Genomic DNA, 21,292 nt, shown 5'->3' on the forward strand with positions numbered 1-21,292 from the left:
CTGGAGCGAGTTTCAGGCTCGGCTTATTGAATCGTTGGCGCTAGATTGGAGAGATTCAACTTTAAAGGTCACAAGGATGTGATATTAAGTGTACCATCCAGTCTGCAAAGTATAAGTTCTACTACTGTTACACCACTTTGAAAGGAAGATGAAGTGCCGCTGCATTAACAGACAATGCGGCATCACCGGGCTTGGGACAAGAGACGTTTCTGGATCACGTTTGAACCTGCATTTGTGGAGGAAATGACAGATTGTGTTCTCAGACAATGTTTTTTAAAGTGATTTTGAGCCCATGTAGTGAGTTCCACTACAGAGTCATGCATGTTTTGAATGCAGGGCTGCCTAAGGGCATTTTACTGCTGGTTTTGGATCTTCTACATTTTGTACAGACGTTTCTCCAGATAATCAGTATCTCTTAATGACATTACGTACTGTAGATGATGAACATTATTATGAAACCATTAAAGTATTTGCTCACGCAGTCTCTCAGTGTTCAACCTCTTCCCATCTTTACTTCTGATACTCTGCCTCTCTAGAATGCCCTAGTTATACCCAGTTGTGTCACTAACATGTTGCAAATCAACCTCACCAATTAAGATATGTTCCTCCAGGTGTGTTTCTTTTAGCATTACATAATCAAAAGGATTATCTAATCTTCTCATAGGTGTATTTAGTAATCTGACAAGTCTACAGCTTATAAAAGCTTAGACCAGTGCAAAGCTCTGTATCCAGGTCAATGTAGCTGCAGAATGTGTGTCCAGATTGTGATGAGCATCAGAGCGTCAAAATGGGACCATCCTAATGAATCATTCAAATTGTTACTGACTCATAAAATTATACTTTCTAATTAGAGCAAATGTTCAAATGTGCAAAAAGGATGAGATCATTTTTTGGCCTTTACTTATGATTACATATCAGAGGATATCAAAGCTTGTGTCCTGAAGGGTGAGCGGGACAGTCGTGCATCTTTTTAGGCGCCCAGTATCAAGCATCACTTCTTCTCAGGGGGTCACTGTCACACACAGATGACTTTGTCTCCGAGCTAATGTGCTATTTCATGCGTCTCCATCGTATATTGAAATTCTCACACAGAGAAGAGTTCGATATAGCTGCCGTCTCGCATTAAGTGAAATGAGAGTGCGATGAGGCGTGGAGAATTCTCTTTACCTTTGAGTCCAGGGGTAAAAGCTAATGTAAAATACACCCTGAGTCCACATCAGGAAGGAGGATCATTATGGTGTCATCACACTTCACAGTAAAGAAGTCAGATGAGCCCTTCAAAGTAAAACCCTAATTACATCCAATTGGTTAGCATCCAATTAGAGCGATATCACAATGTTGGCTTGTGACTATGCACCGATTCACCTCGACGTTTGTCCCTGGAAGTCATCGTTTTGTAAGAGATGGAGGTTAATGTGAGTTCAGTTCATGAGAACAGAGAGCATCATGATCATGGGAATAAAACTGGCTTTTAAAGGAGAGCTGATAGAAAGGCTAAGACTGAGTGAACAAAGATGTATTCATATCAATACTCTCTATTTACTTATTCTAACTGACAAATACAGAGCAGTTCTGACTCACTGCATGGGCTCAAAATAACATCCTAAAACCCAATCTGTCATTTCATCCACAAATGCCAGTCAAAACTGTTCCATGCAAAGAGGAAACCATATTTAAACATGATCCAGAAACTTCTCTTGTCTTCTGCTAGTCCTGCCTTTAGATGATCACAATACACTCATTCTTAATAGAGGGGAGCTAGCTCTGTCGCTTTGATCACTGACGATGCTGATTCCTTGTAGTCACATTTATTCCTGAAAGATTTCAACACATTTAGAAGACATGGGGGCGCTTTCCAAAATCATGTCGAGCCTTGATACTAACAAGTACTTGTAGCTCTCTGTTAGACTCCAAAGCTTCTCCCATGGCGATTGTTTGAGTCTCCATGCATGAAATGTTCACTTCCAGCTAGATTCTTACGCTGTCTATTAATCAGTGCTGCAGTGTGTAAATTCAATGATGTGTACCAAACTGAAAACTGAAAGCTACATGATAAATATCCAGATATCTAGATTAGAGAGCCAAAACGTGTTCCAGTGAAACCTCCTTCTAAAATCTCCTACAATCTCCTCTACTCAAGAACAAACCGCGCCTCCTCTGACACTCGTTTTTGTTTGCTAGATGACTTTTATGCAAATGTGGGCCCTCCGTTTTCAGATGGATTTTCCGTTTCTTTGAGATTGTGTGTTGTTTGTCACGGCGAGCCAGCTGGTGTTGGTTTGGGGCGAGGGCTAGCAGCGAGGACGTGACTCTTTTAGTGACAGTTTGAGGACACATTGGGGCCGCTGACGGCTAATGATGATGCTTTCTGACACCCGTATGTATGCATGAGTCCATCTGTGTGTATGTGGGTATATTATGAGTGTGTGTGTGTGTGTGTGTGTCGTTGTGTGCAGGAATTTGTGGGTGCGCTTTTGGGCATTTTTGTGTACAGGGAAATTAACATTAGCCTGGATGATGCTGTGGTTAATTTCTCTGCTGTGACAGTGAGTAACCTTCAGCTTTTGGGCTTTCTGTGTGCGTGTGTGTGTGTGTGTGTGTGTGCCTGTTTGTGCATGCATAATGCCCAACATTGCTACAGGAACTTCATCCCAAATCTGACCACAAACACACTCTGTTTTCTCGTCCCGCATGATGTTTTTCATTGCACCTACGAGTCAGCGGGGCAGAGATGTTCACACTCGCTCTTTCTTATCACTCTGACCTCAGTTGCCTCGTATTCCTTGTTGGATTTAAACGCATCAGTCAATCAAAACATTTCCACGATCAGCTGACCTCACACATTCTCTGACTCACGCACAATCTGTCCTCTTTTAGACAATCTCATGGTCTCCTCAAGCACCCGGGGATAAGCTTGTCAGGGTTAACCGTCAGTTCATGTACACAGATAGAAATGATTGCACACACACACACACACACGGCTAAGGATTCACCTTGTAAACTCAGCATTGCCATATTATGAGTAATGTCTTCTGTGCTTGCAGCTATTCTTAGTAGGCGTACTTAAAGGAACAGTTCACTCAAACACAATAGAGAGATGTTTCCCCTGAAAGCCTGACCTCAGAGTATTTGCACCAGCCTGAATGAGCAATAATGCACTTTGTTTCTGCTTGTATGCATGGGTTATATTTAACACTCAAACCATGATGGATGATATTTTGACCCCCCCAAAAAATGGAAGTACTGCATTCACCCTTTGCCGTGTATTTAAAGGTTCAGAGAGCATTGATTTGAGCAATTCTAATTTTTTTGATTGGATATAATCGAAAACGTGGAATTTATTTCAGTCTGACGGTAATGGAGGAAAAGGATTCACAATACCTTTTCCGAACAGCAGAGGGCACTATCTGCCTTCAACTTCTCCTGTTAGTCGCATTACCTTACTAACCAGAGTATTTCACCAATTCAGTATACTTGCTAACGATTGTAGCATTTTATTTTTATTTATCCATGAACGTTAGTCTCTTCTGATGTTGCTAACGCATTAAATATCGTCGATTGCTGACTGTTCAATAAGCTATTTTAGCTTTACTTGTGTAGCCTTTCAATCTAGTGGAAGTTCCTAATGTGCCTTTCAAAATAAAAGCATATAAAACATCAAAGTAGGAAATTATAAAAAACAAAAGGTGCAGTTCCTTGAGTGTCCACTTGAGGCTGGCTGCAGAGGCCAAGGAATCCCCATTAGGTCCCATGTTAAGAAGCCCATTTGTATATATAGGGCTGGGTGATAATTCAATTACTATAATTATGGTGATATAATTTTTCTAGATGCCACCAAACATTAGATAGAAGAAGACGGTATTCAACAGCCAATCATGTCGCAGGGTGAGAGGTAGGCGGGGCTTAAAGATCAGAAAACTAAATCCAGATACAAGCTAACAAACCGTCTTCAACTTTCACTCAGGAGCAACAATCTGACTTTAAATTTAAATGAAATAATGATTTGATATTTAGCGTGATAGCGTCTTTTTCCAATATCGCCCAGCTCTAGTTTGCAGCTTATCTATTTTTTGGAACACACTGCACAGGTGGTGTTTTTTAATGCACCTGTCAAAACCAGCCTGCCACTCTCATTAGCTGGATTTGGTAGTCACTTTGAACCCTCCTCTGATATGAGCAGCATTTGATCGCTGTGTTTCCTCTGAACATCAAACAGATATCAAAGAAGTAAAGGCAGACAAGAGTCAGTTTTTACCTTCACTGCAAACTTAACTATCCAAACAGAGAAAAAAGAACAGCTGAATTTATAGTTTATCACCAGACGTCTGTATCTCCCTATCACTTCATCTGTCTCCTCCTTCCCCTCCCTCTCTCTCTTAAATATCTGTTTTCAGGGCTTGCTTGTGTATCACTCTCTCTCTGATAAGATCATGTTATTCTCTGAGACAGGTAGCCCACAGCCTTTAAAACACAATCTACTCCCCGACACACAAAATGCTCTGAGATACAACAACTTCTTGAATAACTTCTATCCCACTTTCCTTCCCTTTTGACCCCAGACTGTGCTTCAAAGCAGCTGCTGCGTTTGTGCTCGGCTGGTACCAGCTGTACGTCTTCCTCTCGCTGATTGAAACCAGTGCTTTACACCCCGCATGAGCTCTCGCTTAGAAGGCCAGGGGTCGCTTTGAGGGGAAATGTGTTTGGCATTTTCTGGACGGCCCTTAGCTGTGACTACCAAGTGCTTTAAAAAGGTCACAAACAGTTTCTCTGTGCCGAGACTGAGACACGGTCACAGGCGCAATGTATAGAAGAGAAACAGCTTCCCATGAGTCATGCATTATGAATGTGTGTGTAATGTACTGTCCACGATAGAGATCAGTGACTGAGGAGGTTTTAAGATGCTCTATATCTCAGTCATAAAGATGCCTCTGGGTGAATATATGCTGATGGAACGGCTGTTTGAATGTAAATGTGTAAAATATGTTAGTGTCTGGATCAAAGACTCGCCTACAATACGTGTCCATTTGCATTCATTTCAGAAGCGCCGCCTGCAAACAGTGTCGTGGTCACATTTGTGCATCTCGGCATATGTTGGGTATAAATCGGACAAACCCCAGACTACCCACTGCGCCCGTGCCCTCTGAAAGGCCTTGGTCATAACCCTGTCGTGCTTTATCCCTATAATGGTCTCAACCCGAGACGGGAGACGGACTCTGGTGCATTCCGCTCATTCCTCAGTCGTTAAAAATAAGACCTCTCTAAACTCTGTAGAGGCCGGATTTCTCAGATTCAAAGACTTGAGAAAAGAGTTGTTGTTGCAACTTCTGAAAGAAGGAAAGAAAGAGGTACTTAAAGGAAAATATAGGCTTCAGATGTTTACTGTACCTTCTGTTGCTCAGCTTTTAGAACACCAGTTCCAAAACAGTTGGGAGGCTCAATTTAACTTTGATACCAGCAACACATTTTTAAAGAAAGCATGGACTGCATGGGTGAACAGAAATGTGAAATGTTCTCTGCATTAAATTGCAAAGAATTTGATGATTTCAAAAATCAACAGCGTATATCATTAAAAAGGCCAGAAAATCTCATGATATCATGTGTACAAAATCGCCAAGGACCAAAAGCAATACTGTATGACCGTGACATTCGGCCCTGCATTAATAAAAGGCATGACTCTGTAGTGGAAGTCAATGCATTAGAAACAGGCATGACTCTGTAGTGGAAGTCACTGCATTAGAAACAGATATGTTTCTTTTCTAATAACTGCATTAAATGGACAATCGCATTGTAATTTCCTTAAACTGCAGTCTTGAAGTGGACCAATAATTAATTCAAACCCCTTCTACAGTTTCTGAGTCTTTATGCATATAAAAGCACCAACAGGAAAGTGTATATTTTTTAAATTCACTAAATCATTCAGGGTATCTTCCTAGCTTCCATTTCACATTTTCACAATGCACATTATTAAAAGTTTAAAGTGTTTTTCACTGCAGTATAACTTCTGTTTCTCTCATTCTCTTCACCCAGTGTGCAGCTTTCTGTAGAAAAGATCATAAGTATCCAATATACCAGGCAAATTGAGTCATTATGATTCTGAACTCAATACCCTCTCTCTTGCTTTTTCTATTTGCACAATGTCATTAGAAGCACAACTGAAAAATCACCAGGGGCTAGACGGGAACATATAGTTCAAGGTGAAACGCAGCCGTTCGACTTTGCGGTATTTGAGGTAGAGGACGCTCCACAAAGCCTTCATCTGCTGCGTCTGCCGAGACACCGAGTGAGGAGGCCTTGTGTCTGTGTGCTTTCTGTCTGAAGAGAGCGGCTGGCTAACCTCCAAGGGTGAGGAGACCTGCTTGTGTAATGACTGCACAGAATCTCTCTCTGTATTATGGCATTAGAGAAGTAATGAAGTTTTATCTGCAGGGAGTCAGAAGAGGAGGAGGAGGACGGCTGTTCAAACGCAAACTTTTAAAAGGAGAGGAAATCGACTCTAAGTTTGTCTAAAGAGCTGAATACAATGAACTATAGAAGACTTCAGATGCACCAACTTTACAACACCTGCTGAAGACAAGATCTAGAGCTGAACTATCTTGTTGTGTAATGCTGCATGCATGTTACAGATATCACTCTTCCTTGATAGTGCCAAAAGTGCAGAAGAAAAAATACCAGAACAGATCTAAAGTCATATTTGGGGTGAAAGAGAGCATGGTTAATGAGATGTAAGTTATTATTTCCAACTATATCACAGCAGTACACGTAAAAGAACCACACTACCAGCTATGTGTGCGCCTACCTTCTCCTTCCTCCTGTGGTGAGGGAACATTGTACGTCTTGGTGGACTCGTAGTGCACACTCAGAGTTAGTGGTCTCACTGACCCGCGATGGAAACTCTTTCCTTTCCAGAAGAACATTCTTTTGCAGCAGCCTCACCTCGACTGATCCCACTCCAACCGCCAGAAGCTCACAGCTGTAATCCTGAACACAGCACAGACGCACATCCAAAGGCCTGCAGGAGACACATACAGACACAGTGCTACCAATTCAACAACATAGAAAGCTGGTTTGACAAGCCTTAAAGAGTGTTGGTTTTCTGTTTCAATATAGCAACTATTCACAGAATTCACAAAAAAAGGAAAACCCTGGAGCCAGAACTTCCAGACGCCCCTTTTTAATTGACCTCACAGGAACTCTGAACGTTTCCTGATTGAACTGGATCAATTCTTGGTGCTTGTACTTTCAGACATGCTCTCTGGAACTTATCAGACCCAAACAAACAGCCTAATTTGATTTATAAAGCTGAATTTGGGCCACTGGCATGCTATATCTAGATCTACAATCCTGCAAACACAGAACCACTTCCAAACTTCTACACTTTCAACTATAGGGCTCAGTCCCCCAGGGCAAGATGTTAGGGATTATTTGGGATCAAGCTACCAATGTGCAGCCCTTCTCCAAAGCTTTCAGATCATATGGACTGTCGGCTTGTGAAGAATGGTAGAGGCTGCCTTTTTTTTTTTTTTTTTTGGAAGAGGCTTATGCTGCTTCTGGATTGCCAGGCCTACGAGCGACATCCACAGTGAATCAGATATGACGAGGAGGAATGGCTGCACAATGAGACAGAGGATGAATGCTGCAGATTCTGGATCAAAGATTGCATTTATGGCACGGCCGTGTGCTTTGTGTAGGAGGGTGAATCACTGACTTGCATCTTGGAGATTAATTTAAGCAGCTTTTCCTCGTGGGCTGAATAAAAAACAGGGAGGGGGGTTTGTTTTTATGGGCAGCGTCCAAAACAGCTGAAGTTTCAAGGTAGAGAAGGAGACAGAAGGGAGACATTCAGAAATTACAGAAGCTGGAGACGTGTCACGGAAGGAAAGTGAAGTCAGATGAAAGATGGTTCACCTTTATTTACTTTAACTGAGAGCTGCAATTTTAACACTTTAGAGGATTTAAGTTCAGTTGAGTCTCAACCCTGATTTCAAAGAGTCGGGATGCGGTGATAAAAACAGAATTTGAAGCCTTTATTTAATTCAAAATAGTGTTTTGTGAAAATTACACATTTGTTTCAAGGAAGTTGGGACAGGGTCAATAAAACACCTGAAACAACTGAACTGGCCTGCCTGCAGTCCTGATTTGTCTATTTTTCTGTTCCAACAATTCATATTTGCACTATTAGGGGCTTAAATGATTTGCAAACCATTAAATATTGTTTGAATCAACACTTTCCACAGCGTCCAAACTTTTCTGAGACTAGGGTTATACTTTGAGTGTGTTGTGTGAGGATTCAAATGCTGTGATTTCACATTAAAAAAGCTGTTAAACTCTAGCTTGAAGGATAACCTTTGGCTGATCTACATTTCTTTGGTTTAAAGTCACTAATGTTCAAGAGGGAAACTGGTAATTATGAAAACTCCAAACTCACATAAAGGCAATACAAGCTAATGCCAACTAACTCAACACGTCCAGCACAGATGTTTTAATTTAAAGCCTTTCAGAAACATAACAGGAACAATCCTTTACTTCATTTTGAATGTGAAAAATCTGCAATAAGAGTGTAAAATCTGAAAGTATCAATAAGTTATTCTCCTCATGAGATGTTTGTAGAGGAACATGAGACTGTGTTTTATTGAATTGGTTGATAAATTACTCCACATGGACCGTATAAGGCATTATTGTTTCTCCGATCCTTCCTATAAACATTCAAACACACGAGCCGTCTTCTCAGGGAAACAGACCCGCACTCAGTCATGGTGAATGTCATAGCTCCAGTGTGGGTAATAAATATCAGGCGGCATTATTACAGACTGAGTCAGAGTGATACTGTGCGGGGGAAACTTTGACAAAGAGTCTCAGAACTAACAAGAAATTTCACAGTGGTACAAACTTCTAGAGGAATGGATTAGAAATGGACACGTGAGCTGACTTTATCCTTTTGGATGCTTGATTACATTTTAGACATCTGTCTTTTTCACAACCAAGAGGCGACTGTGAGGCCTCTAAAGACATAAGAGGTACATATGTGTCCACATGGGGGCGCCAACCTGACAGTTCCTCACAAGAGCTATGAATGATATGTGTTGCTGTTAGCATTGGACGCTACATACAGGATGTTTTACACACTAGGGATGAGCATTTCAAGCCGAAATACTGTTCGATGATCACTGGCATCTATTTGACAATTATTTGAATAATACGAAAAATCGCTGCGAGTGTCGCAAATGTTTTCTTCTTCTTCTTCTGTAACTTTTAAACTTTAAGACGCTCTATAGCCCCCATCTGGCGGGAATTCCGTATTACAACCAGGCATGGTGAAAATTGTACTTTTAAAATGAGACAATATTGGCAGTACGTCATCATTGTGCATCCCTCATCTTGAAGCATTAGCATGATTACTACAGCCGCTAAATGTCGCCCCCTAGTGGTGACTAAATATGGGTTACAAATGCAAACTTAGCATACCCTTCTCTTGCAAAGACAGGCCTGTAAATTGTAAGAACAGCAGCTTCCTGGTCATTACTAGTGCAACAAACAGCCTAGTCCATTAGCTTAGCTCAAAACAAAGTCCACTGGCTGCAGACTTCCTGCACTCAAACATGTCCACATATGTTTTTGCATGCTAGCCACCACATAATCAGGAAGTAGACACATGCGCACATGGTCATGTCACATAATGACTGCAAACTCATACTTGCACACAGACTCCGCCCCCCTGTGGTCCAGTGATTGGCCTACTTAGAGGCAGGGCAGCCCACTGGCAGATTTGAATACAGGGAGACAGAAGAGGAGGAGGAGGAGGAGGGGAGATAGAGCAAGTGGGGGCGTTGCACTAGTTTGCCCCTGCTCACTCTCTCTCTCTCCCTCTCTCTCCCTCTCTCTCTCTCTCGCTCTGTGCGCCGGGTCAGGATGGAAAGGCTTACACAGGCAGGGGAGGAAACATGTCATGAGAGGTGATGACACAGAACCAGAGAGATATCCAAAGTCGCCGCTCGCCGCTGCTGCTGCTTCTCCCGCTGCTCCTGCTGCTTTTACTGCGTCCCACAGAGGAGAGAGAGAGCCAAAGATAGCCTCCGTCCTCTCCCCCACCTCTCTCTCTCTTCCTCTCTTTTTCACTTTGTTTGTGAACGATGGGATTTTAATCATGTGGAAGGTAAGAGGAAGGAGATATTCGTGTTGTCTTGTGTGTGCTCGTCTCTGTTGGACTTCTTCTGAGTTTACTTTGGAGTCCCTGAGGGGTTGCTGCATGCTTTCTCCCTCAACCTCAGCTCTGACTGTCTCCTCAGTGGAAAGAAGGAGCAGGAGCAGTGAGTGCCAGTGTTGCTGGAATGATAATGATAGAGTGAGTGTGGTGGAGCCATCTGTATCACGGTCCAAGGAAACTTCTGTGAATCCTAAAAGAGTTGTCTTTTTCTCTGAATATGTGCGAGTTTTTACTTCAGACAAACTTTCCTCCTCCACATTTCATCCTTGACATGCTTGGGCAACCTTTAGAGAAGCTGAATTCCTTAAAAAAGTCCATCTTGAGTTGACATTTTCTTGCAGAATGGTTGCATTTCAGTGACATATGTGTTTGTGTGAGGGTGGGGTTGCATCGCATGTAAGAGTCTGTTTTGTGTGAGCCAGTTTCAGAGCCGCTGTGTGTGTTTTTTTTGGTGGTTGCTTGAAGCCCAAGAAGCATAAAGACAGGAGACAGAGCCTTGAGGGATGCTTCAGAATGTGTGTGTAGCTGAGTGCTCAAAGTGTAAGTGGCTCCAAAGGTCCCGAGTGTGGACATATAGGATTGTAGGGACGTGCCGCTCGTTGTTCGTGGAGCAGATTTTCACAGAGTGTGCTCGAGCGTGTTCCCCTCATATCTGTTCATGTGTGTATAAGTGTGCATGCGTGCTTAAGCGTGTTTGTGCGACAGCTGGCTGGGTGCTACGACTGATCCTTCTCACCTGCTACGGGGGTCACAGGGATCAAGGAAATCCAGGTCTGGTGGGCTGCGAGACAATGGGGGAAACTCGAGGAAGGAAGGGAACTGGAGTGTGACGGCAGGAATGAAACTTCTGCGGCGGCGTGATCGGATTTTAATCCTTAAGACGCACTTTTTTTTCAAAAGAGGAAAGTTTCAGGAGAGGCTTCAAACTTTGTTCTGAGAGGATCAGATTTGTCCAACTCAGAGTGGAATTGAAAATGTGAAAAGGCTGTCTTCATGCAGACCATTATAGCATTGTTATTGTTTCTTTTCCTGTTTCCCCCGACACGTTTCAGTCGCATTGTCGGCCTTGAGAAAAAGCATCTCGGCGCTCAGATACTCCTTGTTTTGTCAGCCGCGGCGGTGATTGACTGTGGGAACCGTGCAGATAAATATAGCGTGGGCGGTATTGTCATCTCTCTTCCTGCGTGGGGGCCGCATCTGTCGCTTTGTTTGTGGGAGGGAAAGGTGCACTCCTGCTTGATTAAAAACCCTCTCTCTCTGGAGAAGTTGCGTCGCTCTGTCCTGTGCTGAAGAAGCAGAGGTATCGCTCATATCTCCTCCTAATTGGTTAATTCCATCTTCAGAGTGTCAGCAGTCACTTCACACGCTCCAGGGCCAATCCGCTAATTGCTATCTAAACATCCTTCAGAAAGGACAAAGACAGATTGAGAGAGTTTTTATCCTCTTCGTCCTCCCCCTGTTTCCACTCCGGCTCAGTGCGTTCTTTAATCGGCAGCCCGTGAGATGAGAGGGTGATGTAGCCATGGAAACTTTTCACAGTCAGGACAATCGGTTCAGTGAGACTTCACAGCTTGTGGAGAGGATAAGTGGTCACTCAACTTTTCACAACTTTTCTCTTTTTTTTTGCAGCTGTCATGAGCACTGCTTACATATTTAAAGAGTGTTAGCTTAGCATTATTCTACTTTTAGAAATGTCTGCCTGCTTTAGTCATCTGATTCAGTCTCAATTAAAAGTCGCAGGATCCATCAAGTTTGGAAAACAGCAAAGTTATTCCAATACCCGTTTTAAAACATCTCCAATAAAGCCACAATGCTGCACTAGACATGGACGACTACATCAGCCATAGAGCTGGGCGACAAAACCATAACAACAAATGTACGATAAAACGTTAATATATTTAAACCTGTAATTACACCCCTCAACCACTGGAGAGGGAGGGGGCAATAGCGTGTTTTAAATGCTAGTTCCCACCCAACATTAAACAGAAGAAGATGGCAGGCTTAAAGGCGTTTGGAGTGGAATGTAAACACAGCTGAAACGAGCAACAGAGACAAAACCTCCCAGCTCAAAGTAGAGTGAAACCATGCTTTACAAGAAAGGTCACTAAACCTCAAAGTTAAGATATTTTCGTTATTTACTAGAGTACTAAATCACAGATACAAGCTAACAAACCGTCTGGTTTCTTCAGCTTTCACTCAGGAGAAAAATATCTGCCTTTAAAATGATAAGAAAGTGTGAAAATTATCGATATCGACTGATATAAAAGATGTTATTGTGATTACATCTTTTTCAATATAGCCCAGCTCTATATACTACCTTGAAACGCAGTATACAGTACTTACTGGGTTTGAAGTTAGCATGTAGCAGGCAGGTTCTAAAACAGCCAGAGTGTGCTGCTGATGTCAGTGCCTCACTTGTTTTCTAGTAGTTTCTATAGACACTTAAATTCCAGCTAACAAACTAGCCAAAAGGTATGAAAACATTCAGGGAACAGTTACATTTGAGCCTTTGAACTAGGGTCATGACATTTAAACGCTTGGTAGAATCAGCATGCTGTTTTCGCTAACTCCTGTAACTTTACTTTTACCAGGAAGTGCCTTGTGCATCCTTTCAAAATAGCAACATGTTTGTTTTTTAAATAGGAAATAAAGTTAAAGGTAAGAGGCTGTAAAAGGCTAAATAAAAGCATCACAGAAGGGATGTTTCTCTAAAGGTTCAGCATAAACTTGAGAGAATGAAACCGACCCCACATCATGAGTTCAGTGTATCATTACATTCCTGCTTGAATTAAAGGGGTAGTTTGTATACTTGAGGGGGAAAAATGGCACCTTATCATATGAATTCTTCAATCTGTGAGGCAGAGCAAATGAGACTGTCCACAGAAAAGACAAACCCCACTTCCCTTAAACTCACTGAAACACTGAGACCTTTCCGAGTTGATGCATTAATAACAACCTCTGATTCCCTGCGTGTGCGGCCTGATACACAACCTTTCACAGGTGTCACACAGGGCTGGGTTTTAATTATTCCTGCTCCTCAGTGTGTGAGTCTGCAGATATGTCGCAGTCACTGGATATGCATCGAGAGGTTTTTTCGGTTAATCTTCTGCAGACCTGCAGATGTTTAAGAAGTCGGATCACGTCATGTTCAAATATTTGCCACTAGAGAGGCCTCCAGGTTCAATCTCATCGTGTTTTTTGACATTCCTTCCATTCGGTTCATGTCAAGCCTCACTCTCTGAGCGCAGCAACACTTCACAAGTATGTGTAATTGTAAGCACATTGAAAGCTGCACGTTTGATCGGTGTTATGACTTACAAGGTGGTCTATGAACCGGGGTCACTGCAGGCATGTTCAGGGTTAAACTGAGGTCACATGTGCAGGGAGGGAGATGTCTTATGGGAAAAGTAGTTCAGAGGAACTCTTTTTGACTACACTGTGGAGAAAATCTTCTGAGACTGGAATAACAGAGCAGACTGTGACTCATGACTCAACAAAAATGGAACATAATAAGTTCTGGAGATGGAATAATTCACTTCTTCATCAAAATATTGATCTAAGGAAAGTAAAGGCCAAACAACTTGAGAATAAATGACTCCTTTGGGTGATTATTCAAGCACAGATGACAACATTTGCAGGTTTAACGCGTGGTTTAATCAGGATCTTCTACTTTTGGATTTTCAGAATAAAAGTCCTGAGTTTGATCAACAAAGAATCTGCAGATTATCTAAGTATAGAAAATGAATGATTGTTTTGGCCATAGTAGCTGTAGTGACACATTTTGTAGCAGTAATACGGCTGATACAATTCCTCAAAGTACTGAGACAGCTGAAGAGAGACTTGAAATGTGGGGCGTGAGTTGGGGAATGTCAGAGGACGACAGCTTCAGTGCATGGGGCGCAGTCTTACACCACTTGACCAACTGGCACCCCTTCAGTGACATGATTACTAAAAAGTCCTGATGCAAATTATTTACCTCAAGGCTTTGTGTCAATCTGAACAACTGCTTCTACTCTTGCTGTAACGAGGATGCAAGGCGTGGACTACAAAGTCTAGGAGGTAGAAGAAGAAAAGCACTTTGGACTGGATGCATAAAGCGGATGTTTTCACTTGAGGTGCTGCAGCATGGACACAGATTGGACAGGTGTTTCAATTTCACATGTGACCCTGTTAATTGGCGTCTTCCAGCTGGATGCATCAGTGGTCCCATCAGGTAGCAGGTTACAAACACTGATGCACTGGACTAAAAGAAGGGTAAGCAGTCCTTCAGCAATGTACAATGGTCACTCTCTTGCTGTATTAGAACAGCTGATAGAATACTGGATTACTAAAACAACCGATAACTGCAGCCCTTCAACATTTCGTGTCAGAATATGAAAGTTTCACTTCATTTCTTCCTCAGCAGAGCAGATGCTGCATGCTTTCACTCTCCCCAGCAGTGCTCTGTTCATACATGCATAAAATAAGCATCTGAAGCTCCTCCCTGGGGCCGCTTTTACGCTGAAAACATTTCATTATCCAATCAGAGCGGACGTGATTATTCGTCACTTTGGGGAATAACTATGTTTAATCACTTTCATGCGTGCTCGGGGATTCTAAGCACAGAATAAGAGCCGATGTTGACTAAATGTTTAGTGTTTAATATTTGATGTCGCCCCTGAGGGAACAGTATATGTGTATTATTATAAATATAAGATTAAATAACACAGATTTAACACCTGCTATAAAAAGAGGGAAGAATTCTACAAACAGAGAGCGAAACTCAAGACAATTTTTCACCCCATAATCTTGTAAGTGTGTGTGTGTTAGTGTGCGTGTAAGTGTGTGTGTATCCAGGGTGCAAAGATCGTTCACCCTGATTAAATATGCCCTTGACATCACCAGACTTGTTTTTGTCCCGTCTAATCTCTGCCCCCCAAACATCACATCTAATTTCACATGCGCCACTATACGCAATCTGGGTCACACAAGCAGACAGACCCTGCCTGCCACACACACACACACACACACACACACACACACACACACACACACACACACACACACACACACACACACACACACACACACACACACACACACACACACAAATCACAAATGTCAGCCTTTATGATAATCACTAATAGCCTCGGCATCCCGGACTATGACTAGCCAATCCTGTTAGGTGTGACTGACCGCTTCAGAACATAAAAGGCCCTGATTGGTCACGGCTAGTGTGGCAGGAAGCGGATTACGGATCAACATGGCATGGTGTCTGGAATCAGACAAAGACGCTATGTGTGTGTGTGGGGCAACAGTTTGTGTTGGTAAGTTGTGAACCGCGCTGAGAGTGCAGCCTCGTGCTGAACAGCTGAGGGGACTTTGAAGGGAGAGAGGAGGCGAGATGAGAAGGAAGGATGCAAGGAGATGAGAGAGTTCTTTTTATAAAACTGGACTCATTTCATCTGCAGCTCAGGGTATTCTGTCCCTCCCTCTGGACTTCATCCGCTGCACCTGCTAGTTTAAGCTGCACACTACAAAAAATGACACTCCCAGCTCCTGTATGCATGATTCATCACAGAGCAGACTTCCTATAAGAAATGCAGGGACAAACATTTAGCAGAGGAAACGCTGTGGGAGAGTATTCAGACTGTGCTGCGTATCTACACAGCCTACGGACTCACATGTAATCCCTTTAAGTCAATAAATTCAATTTGTAGACTACACTTCGACCTTGGCGCGGGGGGCACGACCCTGGAAAGACAACTTGTTCTCGCTGATGCCCAGAGGTCAGAGGTTAATCCGTCATCGTGTGCCATGGAAGCAGATTATGGTTATTTTGAATTGAAAATCCCATCAGCAGGACGGGGGGCGGATCTTTTCACGAATTCTTCGACAGATTGAGGTAAAAAAAATGTTGAAAGTTTGAGATGAGGTTACAGGAAGGCCCTTATATGGAATACTGCAGCCTGATTACAAACAACACTAAAATAACCAGGATGTTAGCTTAAAGCTCCACCTAATTGCTTGACCTACAGGCACTAAATACTTCAAAAAATACAAAACATGCACCTAAATATTAAAAGAGCAATGTAAAATGCCACAGTGCAAATTACAGTGCATGTCACCACAATATAAAAGCAATGGTGCATTTCAGCCAAATTCACAAGAGTATAAAAAGAGCAATGCACACAGCCACAGTGCATGACACCATAAATGCACCACAATATCAAAGAGCGCTTTAAAGCAACGGTGCATTCCATCATTTGTCAGGGTATAAAAGGAGCAATGCACACAGCCACAGTGCAAATTACAGCGCAATCTACAGTTTGTTGGAATATGCACCAAGCCACATATTAAAACAGATTCATCATAGGACAACAGAACACTGTAAAGCTGCAGCGCATTTTTGCAAACTTCATCATAAGATTCAAAAGAGCAATGTACACAGCCACGGTGCATGTCACAATAAATGCACCACAATATGAAACAGCACTTTAAAGCCACTGTGCATTTCAGAGTATAAAAAGAGCAATGCACACAGCCATGGTGGAGAATACAGAGCAATCTACAGTTTGTTGGAATATGCAACAAGCCACATATTGAAACAGATTCATCATAGGAAGCTGTAGCGCATTTCTGCAAACTTCATCATTACATTAAAAGAGCAATGTACACAGCCCACAGTGCATGTCATGATAAATGCACCACAATATCAAAGAGCGCTTAAAAGCCACTGTGCAGACAACAGATTGCTACAGTGCATGCCACAATAACTGCACCACAACATGCACTGTAGCACCTTAAAGCCACAGTGCATTTCAGCATTTGCCAGGGTATTGTAATGTACACAGCAGTGCAAATTACAGTGCATTTGTTAGAAGATGCTTCAAGGACTTCATCAAGCACTAGACAATTATAGATTACTGTATTATCATTAAGAGCAATGCACACTGCGCAAGTGCAAGTCACAGAGCTATGCGCCAAACTACAGCACTATGCTACCAAAGTTACTTTTATACAACTTCTTCACAACATTAGAGTACAAGAAAACTGCCCAGCTGCAGTGCTTCTTTCATGACGTCATCAGACTATCAAAACAGCAGCTGTTTTTACTACCGGTAATTAATTCAGATATGACACGCGCACTGCACAGCCACAGCGCACGCGACAGTAACTTAACCACAACGTGAAGGCTGAATTTGACAGTTAAAAATAAACATTTCACGAATATTAAACTTCAACAAAAACAGCAGCATGGCATTTTAAATAAATGTGTCTTACTTTGACGAAGGTATCAAGGTGACGGTGTCTCTGCTGCAGGTTCAAGGAGGAGGAAGAGTCCTCAGCCTGCAGGAAACAAAACAGCATACATTATATCAACTGCGTCACAACATGACAAAACAGCTCTCACAACAACAGAGCATGTTATCAAACACACGTTAGGATGTGTGAAAACACTACAAACAGCACAGAAACACAGCTCACCGGCGAGAAGTCAACAAGCTAACATGTGCGTTAACGTCAGCGCAGCCGCAGAAGCTGTCCACCTGCTGAAGACAGCGTGAACACCTGTTAGCACGTGCCTCCTGGTGAAATGTTCACACTGTAAATGTGTTATGAGTTTTAATGTAACTTACAGAGGTGTTTATTGTTGTTTCGTCCGCTCCAAAGCTCCCTCCGTCGCCGTTGTGTGCTTCGTTCGAACCAGGTGACACCAGAAGCTAGACCCCGCCCACTTTCGCGTGTAACTCCGCCCACATCTCACCTGTTGGATTAATCCACATAAACAGTAATGCATTAATACATGCTAGAGGTTGCATTCATTAAGTAGCTTATTTTAAAGGGTGATAAAGCATGATTGTTTTAAAGCAACAGTATGTAATGTTCAAAAAGTCATGACGCCCAGTTTGAGCTGCATAAAAACACACATTTCTTCACTTCTAGAGCAGGGAATCCCAAAGTGAGGGTCGGGACCCCCTGGGGGGTCTCGAGACACAAATGGGGGGGTTGTGAGATGTCAAAAGAATGTTGTTTTTTTTTCAAGTTAGCTAAAAATAGTACATTTTACCCATTATAGTGAAGAAACTGACAAAAATGGAAGCTAACATTGAAGTTTAAGTTTAAATATTGCCCAATGTGACTTGTAATGTCTCTTTTAAGTGTTTTTAAATTTAAATATGACCGAATGTGACTCGTAATGTCTCTTTTAAGTGTCTTTTAAAATTAAATATGAGCGAATGGGACTCATAATATCTCTTTTGAGTGTTTTAAACATCAAATATGGCCAAATGTGACTCGTAATGTCTCTTTTAGGTGTCTTTTAAAATTAAATATGAGCGAATGGGACTCGTAATGTCTCTTTTAAGTGTCTTTTAAAATTAAATATGAGCGAATGGGACTCGTAATGTCTCTTTTAAGTGTCTTTTAAAATTAAATATGAGCGAATGGGACTCATAATGTCTCTTTTAAGAGTCGTTTCACTTTAAATATGGCCGAATGTGAGTTGTAATGTCTCTTTAAAGTGTCTTTTAGAATTAAATATGACCAAATGGAACTCATAATGTCTCTTTTAAGAGTCGTTTCACTTTAAATATGACCGAATGTGACTTGTAACGTCTCTTTAAAGTGTTTTTAACTTTAAATATGGCCAAACATTTCTTGTAATGTCTCTTTTAAGTGTCTTTTAACTTTAAATATGGCCCAATGTGACTTGTAATGTCTCTTTTACCTATAAATATGGCCAAATGTGACTCCTAATGTCTCTTTTAAGTGTTTTAACCTCAAATATAGCTGAATGTGACTTGTAATGTCTCTTTTAAGTGTTTTTTAACTTTAAATATGGCCCAATGTGACTCGTAATGTCTCTTTTAAGTGTCTTTTAAAATTAAATATGACCGAATGGGACTTATAATGTCTCTTTTAAGAGTCGTTTCACTTTAAATATGGCCGAATGTGACTTGTAATGTCTCTTTTAAGTGTTTTTAACCTCAAATATGGCCCAATGTGACTCGTAATGTCTCTTTTAAGTGTCTTTTAGAATTAAATATGACCGAATGGGACTCATAATGTCTCTTTTAAGAGTCGTTTCACTTTAAATATGGCTGAATGTGACTTGTAATGTCTCTTTTACCTTTAAATATGGCAGAATGTGAATCCTAATGTTTCTTTTAAGTGTTTTAACCTCAAATATGGCTGAATGTGACTTGTAATGTCTCTTTTACCTTTAAATATGGCTGAATTTGACTTGTAATGTCTCTTTTAGGTGTTGTTTCTGTTGCTGATGGAAAGAGAAGCAGAGAAATGACAGTTTATATACTGTATATGGAACACAGCATTTAAAGTTCGCATTTAAGGTGACATATTTGGAATTAGCCGTGATAAAAAATAGCTTTTCAATGTAAGATGGTCTGGATTTTGTTCATTAAGGCATGGCCAAGTTAACTTTGTAGGTCCACCGTGAATACACATACATCATTCTCACCAGACTGGGTTATTAGGCCTGAAAATGGGCCATCAGACAGATATCATGTTTACACTCTGCCTCAGATGCTTTGCCCTCTTTCACTTACTTCCAACATGTCTCCCTGTGTGTGTGTAAGTGTGTGGGTTGCTATTTTCCGCCTCCTGTGAGTTGAGAAAGAATTGGAACAGCACAATCATACCGTCACACACACAAACGCAGACAGAGTGTATGCTGATTGTACGAGCCAGGTCAACGGGGATGACCTACTTCTCGGTTCTGCTCCGTGGACTGCCACAGCCGCTCATGTCAACTCACCCAATGGAGCCCTCCGCCCACTCAGATGTGTTTTTAAAGGGGGGGGGGGTTAAATAGCTTTTGGCTGCTTATTATAATGTTTTTTTGAGTGCTTTCGTGTCACATCATTTACCAGGAGAGATCTGGCACCAGTGCTGCTCCCTGCTGCCAGTGAGGAAGTCAAACTTTTTCAGGCTCAATTTGTCAGGCGATGGTTCGGTTGAATATTCATTTTGAATGAGGGCTTATTAAAAAAAAGGAGAGCAATAAAAAATCCCCCTGAAGGTGGGAATAAAGAAGATATTATAGAGGTTTTAATAGCAAAACATTAGAAGAAGAAACCCTCATTTTGAACAATTACTAAAATAAATCAGCGTTACGAGCGGCTTCATGTATTATGGAGCCGCGCGCTCTGCTCCCTCGCCTCTGTTCAGGCCCGCGTCATGCTCATGTCGAATCACTTTTTAGAAAATGGGAAAAGAAAGAGCCGCCATGAAAGTTTTAACAGCTTAAACTACGAGTGGAAGAGAGAGAGAGAGGGAGAGGGAGCCGCAATCTCCTCAGAGTTAATGAATGATTTAGGAGAAGCAGAGCACAGACTAATGGGGAAGTCTGCCCAAATGTAAACAGGACGAGACATCAAGAGCTGGAAGAGGTTTCATCTTAAAAGTGCTTCATTAGTTGGTCTCAGGGCAGATTTGTTAGCATGATTATCACTTTATGGGTCCTTCAATGCATCCTCAAGTCTGCCTTTGTATCTAGTGTTATTTTACTACATGGGAAAGGTCACAGAGGTTCCAGGCACACATCCCTAAAATGGCTAAAAAGTTAAATTTTTGGACATTTTCAACTTTAAGGGAAAGGAAATGTAAATGTCTGAGGCTGGAATTGAACCTGTGACCTCTGCAACAGGGTCCTCTGTTGAGGTGCACTCTGCTTAGACCGCTACCCCATTGGTGCCTCATATTAACAAATAATTGCAACCACTATCTCTTCATAATAAAGGCATTAAGGAGCTTCACCAAGTTGTCAGCTGGAGTTATTGGGGTAGCAGTAACTCAGTCCATAGAGACCTGGCTTAGGAATCTGAAAGTTGTCAGCTCAAGTCCCAGTGTGGACCACATTTAGCAATTGGACTGGTGTCTGTAGGTTTGCCTGGTGCTCCAGAGCAAGGCCCCAGAGTGAGGAACTTTAATTACCCACATCGGAATTAAGAAAGTACTTTTACCTTTTAGCTTGTAGCATCTGTGCATTGGAGCTAATAGCCACCATGCTGTCTTAAGAGCTATCCAACTATCTCTTCCTGTTTGGACAGTATGTAACCGGCTACACTCACAAAGCATGTTCCAATA

At 41.9% G+C, this 21,292-nt stretch overlaps 2 protein-coding genes across 2 annotated transcripts in view; one reads left to right on the forward strand and one right to left on the reverse strand.

Moving 5' to 3' along the window:
* LOC117808315 overlaps positions 1 to 17,933 on the reverse strand; it is a 201,733-nt gene extending 183,800 nt beyond the window's left edge. The window contains exons 1-4 of the mRNA XM_034677988.1: positions 17,821 to 17,933; positions 17,669 to 17,733; positions 17,465 to 17,530; positions 6,797 to 7,009 (exon numbers count right to left, since the gene is read on the reverse strand). The gene's annotated coding sequence lies outside the window, so the exon portion shown is untranslated. The remainder of the gene's footprint in view (positions 1 to 6,796; positions 7,010 to 17,464; positions 17,531 to 17,668; positions 17,734 to 17,820) is intronic.
* Positions 9,754 to 21,292, forward strand: part of LOC117808318 (E3 ubiquitin-protein ligase Midline-1-like) — a 46,564-nt gene continuing 35,025 nt past the window's right edge. The window contains exon 1 of the mRNA XM_034677996.1: positions 9,754 to 10,150. The gene's annotated coding sequence lies outside the window, so the exon portion shown is untranslated. The remainder of the gene's footprint in view (positions 10,151 to 21,292) is intronic.

Source organism: Notolabrus celidotus, chromosome 24 (genome assembly GCF_009762535.1).
Source record: "Notolabrus celidotus isolate fNotCel1 chromosome 24, fNotCel1.pri, whole genome shotgun sequence".
Taxonomy (NCBI): Eukaryota; Metazoa; Chordata; class Actinopteri; order Labriformes; family Labridae; genus Notolabrus; species Notolabrus celidotus.